Source organism: Platalea leucorodia (genome assembly GCF_965183815.1).
Source record: "Platalea leucorodia genome assembly, chromosome: 14".
Classification (NCBI taxonomy): domain Eukaryota; kingdom Metazoa; phylum Chordata; class Aves; order Pelecaniformes; family Threskiornithidae; genus Platalea; species Platalea leucorodia.
In genome coordinates, this window is record NC_138836.1 from 863,792 (window position 1) to 877,510 (window position 13,719).

A 13,719-nucleotide genomic window follows, 5' to 3' on the forward strand; every position below is an offset into this window, starting at 1 on the left:
TTCAGATTGCTTCAGTTAATATTTTTATTTTATTTGAGGACCTTATGTTACAACAATTATTTTATAGACAGGAGAGAAGGGGAAGTAAATATCTAACATTTTTCTCACTATTTTAAAAGTGGGTTTACTTTTAGATCACAATGAATTTTCCCCATCTCAGTAGCCTCCTCTATGCCAGGCCTTTGCAAGTCGCCTTCATTGCACATAGCGATGCATTTCTCATCTCAGTCCTCAAAATGCTTCCCGTTTGCCCTGTGAACATTTGCAAATTACAACATTACCTGCTCAGAAGTGTTTATTGAACTGTGAGCAAAAAAAAAAACCACCCAAGCAGAATTTGTTGCTCTGAATGGGAAGACTGAATTGAATGTGTACAATTTGGAAGGGAAGAGAACAAAATAATTACCTTGCCAGAAGTTGGCAAGCTCAATGCTTACAGCAACAAAGTACTTGAAGGTTTCAAAGAGATTAACAGCAACACAGGATTCTTTCTTCCATAAAGAACACGTGCACAGAGTATTGAAAACTGTTCACAGTCAATTTTATTGGGCTCTTAAATTAGGCTGGTTTTATTTCTTTATGTACCATTGCCAATATGTTCTTGTAATGCATCATTTCTCAGCACAGCCCTGTTTGAAGAAAAAGCGATTATAGCAAACCGTAGCCACATCAAAATATTTGATCTGATTTAAGCATAGTGCTCTCTTCCACATGTGGCGCACAGTTCTCTTTCACACTGCAGAGTAGGCAGGGAAAAGCTGCTAGAGACTACAGGACACAAAGATCTCGCCTCACCACGGACCAGCGCAGCACAGGAAGAAAACCTGTAATTTGCGGTACAACACAATAGGAGACACATGAGTCAAAGCATCACACGCACTACCAAGACTGAAGCTATTAAAAGACCATGGGAAGATTAAAGAAAGATCAAACGCTGCTTTTTCTTCTCTAATAATAGAATTGAATGGATTTTTCTACATTATTGGGGTGTTTTGAACCAGAAATGTTGTCTCAGGTCCAGCTTTGCAGACAGGAAATAACTGAACTGCATTACCCAATATTCCTTTAGCACTCAGATAAAGCAGAGTATATTATAAAATGCTACACATTTTTCCTGTATGATAGGTCTCTCTTTACCAATAAAATCATTAGGTATCACACACCTTTCTCTCAGGGTTTCAATTGTACTATATAAATACAATCACAAAAGACAATTAGCTCCTCAAAAGCAAAGCAGCTGCAGTAATCCTGATGGACTCAATGCAAGAGTGACATGCTGTTGTGCAGGACTAAATGCATCTGAGAAGGATGCTGCAAGGACATTACTTAATTTTACCATTTTCTTCTGTCACATTTAAAAAAACAGTGCATGGAGATTCTGATATGTAACATGAGTAAAAAGCATGCTCATCCTCAAAACCTCTACAATTGGTGCTGGGCTTGACATGAAAAGTCGCAACGCCTCTTTGGCTGAGAGACATCTATGTACAGACATTTCAAAAAAATGGTTTTGAGCCTGCAATTCTGTTGTTCTGTAATAATGTACTTTTACATTTCCCACCAGCCTCTGGAACATTTGTGTACTCCAATATATTAGAAACTGGCATTGTGCATCAAGAAAAACACAGTATGGTGAAGCAGCTTGAACTTCAAGTTTAATGGGCTCATTATATAAACTCTTAACTTTCTTAATGCATGTTAACTGTAAGAACACTGACAAGCATAATTCCAACCAAAATAGCGCTGTATTAAAGCTTCTTTTCCAACTGCTTCCCTTAGCAACTCATGTTCAGAGTAGAGACAAAATAACGGGATTTATTTTACTTTTATCTTTGCTAGTATTTCAGCTGTGTTTAAAGACATGAAAGCAAATCAAAAGGGAGACTATTTTAAACCCACTGCAGTCATTTTTCATACCCAAGGGAATTACACTTGCTGCCGCTGCCCTTGGATTTTGGGATTCTAATATCAGCAATAACAGGATCCTTTCAAAATACCACCTTTAGAACATGATTTAGGTATGACCCCAACGCAATTTTAAGGAGGACCAAAGACTCTGTTCTGGCTTTTTGCTTCTCAAACCATGCCTAGGGCTAATAAAATACCCTGGTAATAGTCATGTGCTCAGTCCTCAGTGGAGAAAGTCAGTCATTTATGCAAGTAAATTACTCAGCTTCTCTGGCCAGATTAATATATTCCCAGTCTCCTGAGTTAAAGAATAGGGATTGTTCAATATTTCCATTAGATGACTCAAAACTGATTTCTATGCTTACAAGAAGAAAAAAGATCTGACAAAACTTGCAAGCAGTCTTACGCTGTGCTGTTATTCTTATAGTAGCTGAATCCTCCAAATAGAACTTCTAACCTGGTGAAATAAGCAGGAATTTTAGTCACCATTCAGAAAGTGAAGCATACTGAGTGCTTTCTTAATGGCTTAATTGCATGAAACAAACAGTGAAGATGTTTTCTGCTCAAAATTGCTAGAACAGTAACCTGCTAAGAGTAGCGCAACATTCGGCAAGGACACCTCAAGAGAACACACTAAGACATTCATCCTGGCAATCGAATCTAGTCCACTGCATTTTGTGTGTGCCACGTACAAACTTTCATTTCTGTCTGCAATACCTGACCATGTCTGGGTACTAATCTGCAAGTGCATACCAACATTCGCCATGCTTTCCTATCCACTTCGAGTAGGTGGAATTTCTGAACTATTCCTAAACACACAAGAAACAAGAAGGGTCACTCAGGCAGGACGCTGGCCTGCTCACCAGGCTGCATTCCAGCAGCTCCATCCTTCCTGCGCATCACCAGATCCCCTGCCTCCCCCTGCACCGGAGCCCTGCGGATCAATAGGAAAAACATTGACTGATGGCCAACCAAGAGGTTTCAAATTCTTGGCAGCTGCATTTGGAAAGAAACAATTCTGGATTAACTCTCACAAATCAGCAAATACCTTCTCATCCCCCATCTACTGCTGTTCATAGCTCTTTACCATTCTCTTTATAATGCATGCATATGTTTAAAAATCATGATACTTCTACAAAGAAGTGTGTATCTCGGTGCCAGTGTGTCTCATGGATGTTAGTTCACACGTTAGTAAGTGGCTCGAGGGCGTGTATGTGGAAGAAAGCAGATGGTTAGAGAGGATATACCTCAAAAAGCTCTAGAAATAGTTTGTTGGTAAGGTAGCGTTCCCAGGCACCGGGAAGGGGGAAGTGAACGGGATTGCAGCCTGGGAAACAAAAAACATCTTTAATATACAGGTTGTCAGCTTTTTGGAAAGGAACGTTTCTGTGAAGCCAGTTCTGGAAGGACAAACCGTCCTCTGGAAGGTGACCTTCACTGCTACAAGCCAAACCCCTGCCACCATGCAAGCAGCACGGTTAAACTTTGCTTTTTTGCAGTTCACTTCCCCCATCAGTATGACTCTCCACAGCAGCCCTTGTTCAAAGCAGGCTTCAGTGGGTTTTTTCTTCACTGTGTTTTCACTTCATTAAATGTTCTCGTTTACAAAGAGAGAAGTTATTTTCTTACTGCTGGGAAACAAAGGCTGCTTGGCAGCGACTCAGTACTAAGAACTCTCTGGAAAAGACCAAGAAGGCTTCAGTCACACAAGACTACAAATGAGGCTTAGGGGGACTACAGACAACCCACCCGCCATGAAGGAGGCGGATTCAGACCTACGAATGAGTGGCTGTATATCATCTGAAACACAAACATTTTCTATATGCATGTTTCTGGTCTTTGACAAATATGAGGTAGTTTAACCAACCTTATTTTTCACTTGCCTGTAAATCTCGGCCCAGTCTGTGCCATCAAGATACGACTAGTCAAGATTTTCAAAAGTACTGGGATGGTGACCCACTGCACAATTGGTAAAAGTAGATATTAGATGCAAGAAGACCTTCCCTACTACTTTTCTTAACAGAGAACACTACGCCTTTATTTTAAGAGGGAAAAAATGAGAGTTTAAGCTTTCCATTGCAATTTCTACTAAAAAAAAGTGTTTAAAAAATTCAAATTAGAACTAGAACACAATACGCTCCTCCAAAGCTTCTCCAGCAAGATTCACCAATGGTTAACCTGCTGGCTATCACAGAGACATCACCAAACAAAATGTTTGCATAACAACTTATCACTGAACTGAATTTAAGCAATGAGAAAGTACATCAGGAAACACCTTGTGTGGAAGCCCTTTGTCTGAATTAAAAATGATAATCCTTCACCTGAATGAGAGCAACTTCAAAGACTTTAAAAATCAAGACAAATTAAGCAGGCAGCAAGCGTCCATTAAAAAGGAAGGTTCTGTGTTCCATCTTGTTTTGCTAAAAAAAGAAACCAAATCCCAATGCCCCACATTTGAATATACCTTCATTTTAATATATTAATTTTGGAAGGGGAAAAACTCTTCCACTCTATGAAGAGCAGAATTTCACTGAAGAGAGGAAAATCCAGCCTATACAAACTGAGCTGTACTTGAGAAGGGTGCGAACAGCAGAGAAGCACTGGCAGAACACGCCATCTGACAGCCGTGCAGATGGCTCTGCGGGGACAGCTGCGCCGCGTGGTGGGACGTACGCTGGTGAATCTCCGAAAACGAGAGCTGACTGACATTCACCTGGCAAACGTGAGCAGCCCTGACCCTAAACTACAGGCAAAAAAAATTGTGCAACAACTCTCCTTTCTCCCCATCACACTTTACACTGGCAACCGCATCCTGATCTTGTTTTACTTTGTCCCTCTTCTATCCTCCCTCCATTACAGTCCAAAAGCATTTCACCCTGTTGTGGCACGAGTCACTCAGGAACAGGATATGCTGTCTTCACCCTCCATTCCCTGGTACAAGATGCAATTTGGCTTCTTAAGTATTAATGATGACTATTAAGTATTTCCAAGATAAAATAAATAACCCTTCTATAAGTTGCACAGAAAAATCAATAGGACAAGTCAATATCAATAAGACAAGCATTCTGCTTCATTGTAGAGGCTAAAAAGTTCTTGTTTACTACACAACTGTACAAAGTGTTATTGACCTAGGACTTTCTGATTAAGTGATCATTAGTAGAGAGCGTAAGCTTACAGCGCTGGGAACAAGCAGGGCCTGCACTGGTCACATACTGTCTACCAAAGCACAGCATTCCCAAGTAATTGCCCCAAATAGCCCAACTGCTTTCTACTTTGCAGAAATACACCTCAGCTTTAAAGTTTCAAAATGATGGAGTTAGTCTAAAATTTTCATAAAGGGGGCTGTTGAAGTTCTATATAATTATGCATCAAATCCTTGAACTACAATGGCTTTTTAGTTTTTGAAGTTGTATTTTTTTTGTTTTTTTAAATATAGACCACACAAACACACACTATTAAACAAATTATAAGACAAGTATTAACAAGAATCTACTCTGCACAGATTCTGTTCGTGAATTCTAATTGAAGGCTAATTTCTCAAACAGTGAGAGAAGCAAGCTTGAAAAATGATCTCAGATGTTCTCCAGTGTGGTGAACAGAGCTTTCAGGTAGAGTATCTGGGAAGAAAAATTGTCAGTGGTTTAAGAACTTATTGCAGCATGATATTCAGAGTCTTATAATGCTGTATTTATGATATTGCACAGAAGTGGTACTCAGATTTATAGCCCAGGTCTACGTCTCATCCTCAGAAGATCAAAGGCCCAACTGATTCAAGAGAGGCTAACGCACTGAATGAGTCATGGCCATGTAGGCATTACTGGATCCCGCACGGGTCTCAAAGTATTCCCTGTGCTTCAAACACCCACAAATGTTAAACAACCCGAGCTCCAAGCAGCCCATACAACCCTGCAAACACTGAAGATTGCTACAGAAACCATTTCATTAACATCACCAAGGCTTCACGCGATCTTGTTAGAGTACGAAGTGCTAAGATGGCTTGCTCTTTACAGTATCCTTGTCTCTAGAAAAGCATTTGAAGCCAGTCAAGCCAGTAAACTGAGCTTTCTCAGCTCACCTTTCCTTTTGTGGAATGGAAACGAAATTCCTGAGAAATTCTCCAGGAAAGCAGGAGTTGAGGGAAGTAAAACCAGCTATAAGCAGAGGTGGAGAAGAAAACATTTCTTTCTCTGGAATTCACCAAAACCATTAAATTACCGCCACTGACAGCTCCTCTGTCACTCAAGAGTTTTCATTAGGTGTACAGAAGAGCATAATCCCTGCTCCCCCTTGTCATCTTGTGACGCTCATACTTTTTTAAAGGGGTCCTCTTGATTTAATCAAGTTTCATTGATTTCCTTGATTTCAGACCCTACACTGCTGTGAATGACCCACTTACACCTTGCACACATCCACGCAGAAAGAGGAAGGGAGGATGAGAAGAGATATTTATTCCAATACATTTAAATTCACCCCTTAGCTTAACTATATAAAGCCTTAGGTTTCAATACTTTGTACGAAGAAGAGAGCAGGACTGTTCTGTCCATTTTTACATTTAGCTGTATTAGAAGCCTGTAGCACTTTAAAGCTAAGTAAGTATCCAGTTATGTTTCTTGCACATATCAAATACATGCTGCTCCTAGATGGTATGAACAGAGCTAATGAAAGTCAGTTAAAGTAATCTTGTGGATATCACCACAGAATAAACAGTATGTATTTGTTCTACCAAATAGGTTAACGGGCCTGCCACATGCAAAGCAGATGCAGCAATTTGCTGCTCAAATCCTAGAAACACAGCCAGAAAGCTTCTGGCCTTCACATCCATTCTGCAAATTCCTGAAACAGAAAGCATCTGAAAGCAATGAGGACATTGCCCACAACCATTACAAAATAACCCAGTATACAGACTAAACTCAAATTCAACAGCTACTTTGTAATGTTGTATGAAGAACTTTGATTCAATAAATTGAAAATCTCTGTGGAGTCAGGAAACAGCACAGAAGCTATTCTTGCACTTTAGCTCAAACAATTTGCTCTAGCCGAGACCATAGAAATTTAGAGACAATTTTTTCTTTGCTTCTGGATCACCATCACTCCAAAGAGCAGTTAGCCGCGGTCACCCAAAACATGTACAGGACGTGCACCGGGAAACAAAGCAACCCTTCAGAACAGAGACCCTGGGGCTTTTGACGAGGAACAAAGCTCCATTACACCTAACAGTATCAGCACGCATCTCCACGCAGCTCTGCAGACACAGTCCAGGCTACTTCACACTTACTGAATCTCTTTGAAGTCTTCTGCAGTGTAAAAGGGAACAGCTTCATGTGAAATTTCAGGCATAACAATAGTTTATACACACCGCCGACCACAAAAATCACGAAACACCACTGAAACAGTATTATAAATGGAACTGTATGTTCAATAGCATGCAGTTAAGAGTGCTGCTTATACCACACATCACACACCACCACCCCCCCCCGGGCTTCTGACAACAGGACCTTTCACGTGTTAACACCGCTACAAAGCGCCTTCAAGTGAATGTAATAGCACTAACACACAAATACTGGCATTTCTCTTCATCTCTTTAGTTCAGGCAGCATTTCCATGGTTACAGTGTTGATTGCTATTGGCTTTAAGTACATTCCAGATATAGACTAAATGCATAGCTTGGCATTTTGAACAGCCCTAATAACTACCCTGCAGGCTAGTTCTTGTAAACTAACTGAGTCCCTCTGAGGTGTCATGAACTCAAATATGCTACAGTGCCACCTGAAAACTTAGCAAGTATACCGTTCGTTATGTCAGCCAGGTTGTTTGTAAAAGCGGTCACTGAAACCAGACAGATCTTCAAGCAATCTCATCACAGCATCTGCACCATACTCTAAAACTTTGGTACCCATCTTAAAAATAGGTTTGTCTTGCTTGTGCTGAACTTCTTTCCTTTGAGGCCATCAAGAGTCCTACTGAAATCAAAACATCCTTACTGCACAAAACACCACTCCAAAGCACGTGCACTTTGGGATATAACAGGATTTAGAACGAGTTATCTTCTACTGCTCTTAAAAGCTATAGAAGACATCAAACCCAACCTCAAGAAGATAGTAACACTTCCAGGGAAAAAAAAAAAAAAAAAAAAAATCACTTTTCCTTGTAGTAATTTGAAAAGTTTACACACATTTCAAGAGCTTTAGTTCACATTCTCTGTGGAGTATGTGTGAACCAAGAAGTGCTCATTTTTCTACTAGCACACAAACCAGAAGTCAAAAGGATTTCGCAGGCAGCTGACTGAAAGGATGCTCCATTTAGATAGCACCTACAACTATCAGTAAAACTCTAAGCTTATCCAAGGCAATACTTGATAATACGTATTCATAAAGCATTCTTGACTAATTTGAGTTGTACTAAAAGAAAGCATAACATATTTACTTAAGACTGTCCAAAACCAAAAGCAAGGTAGGGGATAGGAGAAAAGGCGAAAGGCAGGAGCAGGGAGTTACTGGGGGACAGGAATGTCTGAAGCAAACTTCCTCTGTACTGGAGCATAAACGTGTAGGCTACAGGGCCAGTGGAGCTCAGCTTCAGCACACAGTGTTTTCAAACAGGAATAAAGTTATTTTAATATTTCAATAAAAAAATTTAGGCCTTATAAATAAAGCAGGAGATTCAAAACAGGCTATGAAGCAATCTTCCAGATAAGTGGAATTTTACTGGTAATCACTGTTGAGTTATGCAACTCAGCTTACCAGAGCAAGCAAAGAGCCTCTGCTTTCCTGCACCGGAAGAAATAGCCAGACACAGAAACCTCTGTTCTCACGTGGGATGTGGCCCGTCAAGCCACCCACGTAGGCTCTTTCTACACAGATCACTACTCTATCCCCTCAGCGCACCCTTCCTGCACGGGTACTATTCAATAGCTGGGCATTTTCATTTCGGAGGAGTGGTCACAGAGAAGCTTTACTAGCAAAAATTATAGATTGTTGCACCCAGCTGCATGTAATGAAACTGGAAGGGGACCGGCTCTTAACTACCCGAGAACCATTTTGCTACATGCAGAGATGCAATCTTCTTCCAGATAAAAAGTAAACTCTTCAATGATTTAATGCAACTTTTTTCAAGCTGTTGGTGGTAAAGGTATACTGATTCAGCAGGCAAAACAGTCTGGGGATAAAGAATCTGACCTGATGACAAGGGCTAACATTCCATCTTTTATCTGCAAAAAATGATCTTTAATAACCACAGGCATGCCTCAACGGTACTTTAATTGGAAGAGTGGTTTCTTTAAAACAGATACAAGTCATTTGTGGTTTGCTTAAATAAATTTGCACAGCTGGAACTGTGTAATACTTGATTCTCTGTGTGGGAGCCTGCATGTCCATCTTCGGAGAACAAACCAGGGTGGGATTTGAGGAGAAAGCGGATAGCCAGTGGAAGAGTTTCAGAGTTACACCTGCTTGCCTCCCAGGCACTCACAGGAGGATCGCTAATTCTCTTCCTCCCTGCAAGACGTCCAGAGAGCCTGGAAGAGCCCAAGGCACAGTGCCACTGTGCTGAGGACTGAGCGAGGCTAACTTCAACTGCAGCCTCTGCACAATCTTGAGACATGAATCTCTAAAACGAGAAGCTAAAATAGAGAAGTTGGGCAAGTACCACTCCTTCCTCAAGAAAAAAAGATTAAGGACAGCAAACGCAAACATGCTGAATGTAAATCTTCCTTTCCTTTGGAGTAAGCTGGGAAAGCCCGATCACTCAGGTTAGGCTGGCTTGTGACTGGCAGACCAATATCAAATTGCTGGTTAGAAAAAAAACGACTGACACTGCTCTGGTCTAGGCTGAAGGTGGAACATCAAGGACAGATTTTATAGCTATGCTGCTATAAGCTGCTCTTTGGTATACACAGACCTTAGCTGACTTAGTGGGGGCAACAGCAATATCAGATTGACTTGCAATTTCACTTTAACTTGTTTATATAAATGCATGTGCAAAACTATTCTACAGAGAAAATGAGCGTTCGCTCTGCCCATGTTCCAAGCAAGACAGATGGAAACCAGTCGTGGCCCAGAAGCCACATAGCTCTGAGCACAAGACTGTTTGACAGAATGTGCCCTGCAATTAGAGTCAACTTCAGTAGTTTCTGGGATAGGAAACTTGGCTTCCGACCCCAATTGCACAGGACATGACTGTTTTGGCTCAAGGTTAAAGCACTATGGAGAAGAGGCTGACCTCCAAAAGAGCATCACAGGAAAGGCTGGCAACAGGCCAGGGAAAGCTTACATGCTTGGAGACCGACATGTGATTACTGGGGAATGTGAGCTATTCTCAAGCACTTCCTATTTCTCTGCAACAATGGCAATATATAAACCTTTACACAACACAGGAACATATCTTTCGTTGACGTTTCAAAGATACACATATCAAAATGACTGTAAACCATTAAGCTTGTCTTACCATTGCTTGTAAATAACCATTACTTGTCTTACAGCAGCTGAACAATGACAACCATGTTCTGCATTGCTAACAGGCATCTCACAAATGCACAGGGTACTGTCATCACACTGCAAGCAGAATTTGGTACTTAGCTTCCCCGTTCCTTTCCAGTTAACAAAATTGCACGTCTGGTTCCTCTGCAGTCAGTTTTACTTTAAAATTCAGCTGCAATCCTACTGTGTCCACTGAGGATCTATTTTTGGAACAGTCAAATACTCCTTACTGCTCTATTGCTCCATGCTTAAGTCTCATTTTTATGACTCCTACAATTGGTATTCATCGCTTTTTTGGTCTTAGAATCACAGACACTTTCAATAAGCAGGTCTGTTAAAACAGGTTTAACACCTGGAATATGTTAGGGTATTTTAAATAAAATCATTAATGTGTAGACAAAATCTAATTTGTGAGTGGGGGAGGAAAGGATGACTACAGCATTGCTACAGTATAGGCTCAGAATTCCTCATTAAACCATTGTCTGAAAGGTTAAAGACTTGTACTACCACCAAGTCTCCTGATCTCCATCCACATCAACCCCCCCACGGCACGAAGGTTCAGTGAAACAGGTTTGACTTCATTGTCTCAGACTGCACCCACCAGGTTTTAATTTGGCCCCGAGGCAATTGGCCTCTAAGCACTGCAAGAGTGATTTCACTCTACCAAGAGTACAATCAGTACAGTAAAGAAAGCTTTGCCAAAAGGGCAGAATTCAAGATAAGTAGCGTGGCTCAACAGTAAAGGTCTCGGTTTGGCTTTTGGACCAGCAAAATATCAGCTTCCAGGCAGAGAGCAGCTGTACTCCATTAAGCAAACCAATTAACATTCATTAAGTACATCAGCTAAATCTTGACCATTCACTAATGTCAATGGCATGTCATCAAAATGCAGCATTTTGATGCTGGGGGTCTGGGGCCTGCAGACAATTTACCTCTTGAGCTAAGATGTTAAATGTAACATTAAAAAAATCTTAACTTTACATACATGTCTGATGTATCAGGAGATGCCTCAAAACGGTTAGAAATTGATGGTGCAAGATCAACAGTACAGAACAACAGTGGTTCCTCATATGGAATCATAGACTATTACACAGACTACGACTCATCACCATGAAAAAGAATAACTTAAAAACAGAGAGATCTTACAGATCTAACAGGGCAAGCAGCACTGAGAAGGCAAGCAGGGTTTTATTGCCTCTTCCAACACAAGGAGCAGGTGGTGTGAAGCTGAGCGAGCAGGAGCCAGGCTCCTGATAAAGGATACGTCTCTTGGCAGAGCGTGTCATGAAGCACAGACTCCTGCCGGAGGGTGTCACGATAGAGCTCGCTTGGCTCCAGAAAGGAATGGGGCAGGCACAAGAAGGAAACCACATGCGGTGCTATTACAGGCAAGAGGCACATTCTGGACCAGAAGGGCTGTCAAGACACATCGCCGCAGGATGAGAGAGTATCCCGAGAGAGTGCGACCATATGTTTGTATCGTTCTTATCCTCTTCCTTAGAGGCAGATACTGCCCTTGGCCACGGCCAGATACAGTGCAGACTGGCTAGATAGGCCTCATGGCGCAATTTGGTACTGGGGTTCTCACTTAGAGACAGAATACAATCCTTTTCCCCACATCCAAACACATTATTAAAGATATCAATAACCAGGTAATACCACTGCCAGGTGCATCACTGGCATGTTACGGTGGTACAACTTCTGCACCCCTGAATCTGCTCCCCAATAAAATACAAACAGAAAGATATCACCTAGCTTCAAGATAAGCCAATTAAAAAAGAACAGTCAAGACCCCCTTGATTCTTTTCTAAAAAGCAATTAAAATCATAGATTATAGACCATCAGTTCTTTGTTCTTTACCCTCCTTTACAGCAAAGAAAAGCAGACAAAAGCAAAAATCGGTTTAGTCAACACAGAACAAACACGTTCAAGTGACATTGCTTTAAATCCTGTTCATTACAGCATCAGTGGCTGCACCATGCAGACCATGAAACACTTCAATAGAAATAAGTAATTTCATAGAGCCATGAATTCAGTAATGAAGAATTTATCCACAGGCCAATGAATTGCACAGCAAAGAGAGAGTTTTGCAAATTAAGTAGTATAATTTACACACTGAATGAAATAGCCAGAAAAATGTCCTCTGCAAAGGATTCCGCTGACTGATGTTCCTGAACTGGGCTTAATGTCTACAGCATTCACATTTTACACTAAATGAAGAGACAGAATGTGCTCGAGAAAGGAAGTGCTCTCATCAGGAAACTAACTGTTCCCCTTCTGTCGTGGCATAAACAAACAGAAATGACACACTGCCATGCTGACCATCGCCAGAGAAATTCATTTTCACAAAATGAGATCTATTATTATCAAAGCAATATGATATAATGTTACAGCAGCAGCAGGCAAGGCAGAAAGTTATCAGTCACGGAGAGGCTGAAGTGTTGAGAGGTTTGCAATGTAGTTTTCAACTGTTACACAAATTGATCTGCATATATTCCAAAAAACACCTATGCTCAAGTTTTGAGAATATAAATAACATCAGAATGAAAACAGTTGTAATTACTCAACAAGTAATCCAAAACGTACATAACCCTACAGATTTAGATATTTAACTTCATAAATCGGGCCATGACAAAGTCTTGAAATGCTAGTTTAAGAGAACCCAAATGTATATAATTAAGAGTTAAAACAGTTTAAATATAAATTCATTTTTAAGACAAAAGGGTAGCTTCTCTTTGCTCCCTCCCACGATCCCTCTGCTGTCACCAGAGTTAAAGCTGTCAGGTTCCAAGACCCCTGTGATATTTTTATTTTCAAATTTACTGATATATAGTCCCCCAAGCCTTATTATCATAAAGGAAAACCCAAGAAGAATCCAAGACAGAAAATGTTCAAATCTGAAGGTTCATACATGAATACAAAGCAAGAAAGCCAGCCAGTCAGTCAGTTCACATGCTACCCGATTAGACTATACAAAATACCTTTTTGGGATTTTTTTTTTTTTTTTTAATTTTCATTTTTCTAAGGTAAGGACAGGTTCCCCTTTATGCCAAAGCAACTCACAGAATCTACAACTCCAAGCCATTAAGCACAATTTGCAAATACTTTGCACTGCTAAATAATACCAGGCCTGAGGACTGCTGAATCGAGTTTCTAATGGCACCTTCATTTACTGTTACAGCAACGGGCTTCAAACTGCAGATCCCTAATTATTTCCCCATGGAATCGAGGGCTCCCGCAGTGCAACATGTACTGACAAACGCCCTGCTGATTTCCTCGTTCTTTCTTGTGGCCAGCCGCCATCAGCTCACTAAGGGTGCAGGAGGAGACGAGCACC

The 13,719-nt window shown here is 40.8% G+C and overlaps 1 protein-coding gene across 2 annotated transcripts in view; it reads right to left on the reverse strand.

Annotated features, from left to right (window-relative positions):
* SEC14L1 (SEC14 like lipid binding 1) overlaps window positions 1-13,719 on the reverse strand; it is a 40,404-nt gene that overhangs the window by 17,636 nt on the left and 9,049 nt on the right. The gene's annotated exons all lie outside the window — the stretch shown is intronic.